The 5,152-nt window shown below is 43.3% G+C and overlaps 1 long non-coding RNA gene across 4 annotated transcripts; it reads right to left on the bottom strand.

Annotated features, from left to right (window-relative positions):
• Positions 1–255: 255 nt before the first annotated feature.
• Positions 256–4,584, bottom strand: LOC119281254. 4 transcript variants are annotated; one of them, XR_005138324.1, is made up of 7 exons: positions 3,981–4,584; positions 3,852–3,919; positions 2,951–3,088; positions 2,695–2,834; positions 1,756–1,831; positions 1,324–1,395; positions 256–771 (listed from the first exon to the last, which is right to left on the bottom strand). It is a non-coding gene; the product is annotated as an uncharacterized LOC119281254 (long non-coding RNA). The 4 variants fall into 4 exon arrangements; XR_005138323.1 differs by having other exon boundaries at positions 3,852–3,909; XR_005138322.1 differs by having other exon boundaries at positions 3,852–4,584.
• Between the last annotated feature and the right edge of the window lie 568 nt (positions 4,585–5,152).

Raw genomic sequence — 5,152 nt, 5'->3', positions numbered from 1 at the left:
CGGCCTGAGGAGCAAAGGATCCATGGTTTTTATATGCCTTCAACTCCTTGCGAAGACCCTGCAGCCATCACAATCATTCATGACACAAAGAGGGGAAACAGACACCTCAACAAGATTCTTGAGGAAGTGCTCAAGGAAAGAAAAAAGAACGTTAGGTCTGAACTATCAGAACATGCTCATAAATATGAACTGTCAAGGGCAAGATGAAATGCGAGAACAAGCACTGATGAGTAATGATATACTGAAAATTTCCTTTCTTTGTTATTTTCAAATATACATCGAGGCACTCAGGTTGTACTCATATCTACAACCCATTGAACAAATGGAGATTGCTATATGGTGGACTACCTACAGATTACTAACTTTACAAAATCCCTCGCATCCTCTCAATTTCTGATCCTATGGAATTCATTGTCATTAGGCACCTTTTGACCATTATATCCAGAATCGAACGGTTTGGGGTATGCTAGAGGGTTTCAGAATCTCCTGAGAAGCGCCAAATGCTTTATTTCACTCCAGTTTTCATCATGACCATCAAATCCTGATCATGCAGTCAACAATGCCATGCCTTTGGTGCCTTTGTTGCACAAAGGCAGAGGATATGCATCCTTCAGTTATGTATGCTAACGCCTAGAGCATATTCCATCTTGTTGGCATATGCAATCAGGCATTGGGAAGGTGTATATGGAATCATTAGGTTTCCTGAATGCGATGCCCTTTATGTCACTATGGTGCAGTATTTCCAGCATGTGGTGCTTGAATCGACTCCATCTGCAGTTCAAAGAAACAATTCGAGTTTCATATACCACTATATCCATTTACACGTTAAGCAAAGATGGGCAAATATTCACGGGTTTATAACTAACAGAAGTGAACTTTAGAAGTCAAACAAACTGCTCCGATGAAGGCAAGTTAGGATTAGACAGTAGGCATTAGTTTTCCTTGAAATTGTAGGTAATCACTTGCATTGCAACAAATGGAATAGTTTTTTGTTAAATTCATGAACTACCTTGCAACATGATAGAACATCTGACAGCAAGATCTCTTTCTGATGTGCTCAAATCATGATAATACTGGGCATATTATTTTTAGATGAAGATGCTAGTACTCGTTTTCATGGTTCAGATTTCGGCTTGCTGACTGTTGTCACTACAAGACTATGAAAATATTTTTCTTTAAAGGACTCCATGGCATCAACACGTAGTTTCCATGGCAAGCTTACTCTACTCAAATTATGTTTGTTACATAGAAGAAACATGCATAGAAAAAAAAGTCTACAACAGATAACTAAAACATTGGTTGTTATTAACTGTGATCACCAACCTTGCTATGAATTCTCATCCGACGGAAACTGGCTTTGGACTTCTTCCAGCCTGCCACTTCATCCTGTACTACCTATTCAAAATAGCAAGAGTGTGTAGTAAGGAACTGGACAAGAACCATCCCTTGGAAGCTCCTATTCTACCCTAGCAAGAAGCCAAGAACAGACACATCCTCTGCGACCGTACGTAGGTACGAAAGCGCTGGCAAAGCACACAAGGCACCACAGCTTGCAAAACAGGTATAACGGTCGAAATAAGAGCACACATCCCGCTCACACGCAACCACCAAATATAAGCATAAAACGGAAGTCACACGAGACTGAAAAATAAGACGACCCCCGGATAGATCCGCAACAGAGAGACGGTCAGTCAATCAACAACCATGACAACATGCACAAAAAGATAAATATATCTTGAGCCACAGATAACGCACATGCATTGGAAAAGGAGAGCAAATCTTCAGCAGCAGCAGCTGGTTGCAGATGCAAAAATAGAACAGTTCTTCCAACCTACAAAATGAACACGGACAGAACCATAAGAATATAGTAGGCATAATAATGTACGCATAGAGCGCATCTATTCCATCAACCGCCCAAAATACATATGGAAGTCCATTTAGTAAATGCAGAGCAACGTGATGGCATCGGAATAATTCTTTTTACCAAAGGAAATAACATTGCTCATTATATTAAGACACTACATTCCCAATTCCTCTGCCTCGTGAACTGGGACTGCACACTTTTAACAGCAATATCTGACATAGAGGTTGATAAAGCTTATTATACTGTCTAGGTTGTACAGTTTGATTCCACACCCGCGACTAAGATCAACTTCTTTATTAAAATGTTGCTTTCTCAGGTGGATCATCTAGAGCCTAAAGAGGAAACTATGCTGAAGATCCCTGGTTATAGCAGTCATGTGCAGTTTGTTGTGTTGAAATCCTTTGCCTATCCTCTTGAAGAAGAGTTTGACGAGATTATTGTCGCAACAACAAGAACTGAAACAATGGTTGGCGATACAGACATAGCCGTTCATCCTGAGGATAAAAGGTATAAGCATCTCCATGGAAAGCAAGGCATTCACCCGTTCAATGGCCGAAAACCCAAAATAATCCGCGATGCTGTTAGTGGAACCCACTTTTGTACTAGAGATTCATTTAGGTATTGTTGCATAAAGTTTATGATATGGTCTTTAAAGAATGGTTGTTGGGTTATTCCGCTTGATTAGTATAAATTTAGGTGATGACATTCAATGAAATATCATAAACTATGTACTGTAATATTCACATTTATATTTTGCTAATGCTCACCACAAAAGACAAACTGGAACTTGCTAGTCTGAGTGATATTGATTCTTGTATAAACATCTCTACCTTTTACATGGTTGTCCACCTGTTCTGATTAAAACTCAACATGATTGTTTTCTCCTCATCAGAATGAAGCTCGTCCATGCATGCGCGTATAGAGATGAGGATAACCATACACCCAGATGAAGGGCCAAGCTGAACATAACCTTCAAATAAGAAACAATAGACAACTACAGAATCTGTTAAGAGCCCAAATTAGTTAATAAAAAATTAAAAGATCAGCAAGTACCAATGCGACTCTAATTATTGTCAGGCAGGTTACCTTCAACGGTAACGAATCGGGCCTTTGGTCGCTGGCCTCATGGGGCACAACTTTTGCTATTCCTCTGCTTAAATTCCATCTACAACCAGTAGCCATTGCCAGCAGGATCCATGACTCGTCTCCACCTTTTTTGGCCTTCTGTGTGTCGATGGCAGAGAAGACAACAAGCAAGCGATATTAAACTTATCTATCCATGAAGCATGTCAACATACCCATCATAATGGCTAGGGATAATGAATAGAAAACTCCATAAACTAAAACAAATAGTAGAATTTCATATGGAATACCATAGGCATCAAACTGCAATATTCACCTTAAATCAAAAATGGGCAGCTGAATTTAATTAAGAAACAAGAAGTGGAAACAGTGCCCAGCGTAGCTGAACTGGAGAAGGACCTCATCTACAATCCGATATAAATTCCTAACATGACGGCATGAAAAACCCCGCCACAAGAACTCACGTCTGCTGGGGGAGTGATAAAGGAAATATATCTGCAAAAAAAGACTAAGTGGGCAGCACCGAATCCTATTTCCGTGAAGCTCTAAAAACACAAGAACTCATGTCTGATGGTAGTGTTATAAAGGAAACATGTGAATATGTACATGTAAGGTTGCCTCATTTCTGAAAACACAAATCCACCCTAACTGAAAGCACATGAATAAAATGCAGATTCTCTCTTCTTTAAAGATGTTACATGACTCGGCATCTTCCTTTAGGAAAGGAAAATAGTAAAGAATCAATAGTGCAATCAAGTTCTGTAGGTAAACAAAGAAAGAATTTTGGTCACCACAAATCTCATTTAGCCTCGTTGTGATCTCTTATCTTCCTCATGTTTACATCAATCACAAACAATAGCATCAAAATGAGATAACAAAGCTTAACAGGAGGGAGAAAAATCACCTTGATCTTCTTCAAATCTCTAGCTAAATTCTTCTTATTCTTCCCTTCGTCCTCAGATCTGCACACGTCTATGTATAGATAACTAATCAGTTTTCCTAAAGCAACGCGCAAAGCAGATCGATACCATACCTTGAGATCGCAGGAATAGCAAAGCAGGTTGGAGGCAGCACACACGCGATCCCGCCCCAGGACCGCCCATGGCCATAGCCGCATTCCAAATCTCCAGTCGCCAACGGCACGACCACAAATGTTTCTCACCCGTCCGCCTCGCATGATGCGGTCAGCCGCGAGCTCGCCTTCTCTTCCGTGCTCTACCCTCCCCCGATCCCCTTCTTCCCTCCCGTCGCTCTCTCAGTTTTCGATCTGGAGCAGGAGGGACCGACGGAGCCATCCAGCGGCGGCGGCTGCAGCGGTGGCGGCGGCCCCGGCATGGGCCTGACACGACCACGCAGCAGTCAGACAGGGGAGGAAGAGAGGTTGCGAGGTGGATCTGGTGGCAGTGATGCCGGGGCTTGAGGCTTCCGCCGATGGCAAGGAGGAGGAGGCGGGCGAGGAAGGCAGAGCTCGGGTGGAGGTGGGAAGGAGGCAGCTGCGAGCAAGGAGAGGGTGCGGCCGGAGGGAAGGAGGAGCGAGGCCGTGCGGCGGCTGTGGGGATCGAGGGGCATTGGGCAAGGGGCTAGGGGCCAAGGTTCGTCTGGCGGCTAGAATGGGAGTGGGAGTTGGACGAGGCGAGGCTAGGATTGGACGCGGAACGCGCGGAGCAGATTGGCCAAAACTTTTTACACGGGGGGACGACGAACCCAGCCAACAAGCACATGACACGATCCCACCCGTCATTGGCCAGCGAAAATGACCGTGGGGTGAAAATTGGTTTTTACTGCTGTGAAGATCCAACGGCTCAAACGAGTCAGAGGGCAGATCCGACGGCCGACGAAGCTTGCAACCGGGGGAGCAGTCTGGAGGAGGGTTGGCTAGCCTCTTTTTTATTTTAAATTTGCGAGGAAAATGCGCAAATAGGAATAATAAGCGGATGCTATATATTGTTTCCCATTGATGAATAATACGTTTAAGCGTATGTTTACAATGGGTGCGTTTAAGCAGAAGTAAATAGGACTATTTAACATGTCCTATCCAAGGGCAGGCTGCATGTAGGTATGTAAAACAGGTATAACGATCGTGAACAGATTCCACCTGGGTATTTCCTCTTGTGCACAAAGCATGTTGCCTCCTTGGTTTTCTCTCCTATGTAAGTCCGACAATTTGACTCTTCTGAAGAGGCTGCTTCTAGAGCAATGTCCTGA

The sequence above is a fragment of the Triticum dicoccoides genome, chromosome 3B (genome assembly GCF_002162155.2).
Source record: "Triticum dicoccoides isolate Atlit2015 ecotype Zavitan chromosome 3B, WEW_v2.0, whole genome shotgun sequence".
NCBI classification, from domain to species: Eukaryota; Viridiplantae; Streptophyta; class Magnoliopsida; order Poales; family Poaceae; genus Triticum; species Triticum dicoccoides.
The sequence above is the reverse complement of the archived record's forward strand: the minus strand, read 5'-3'. Positions and strand labels throughout refer to the sequence as shown.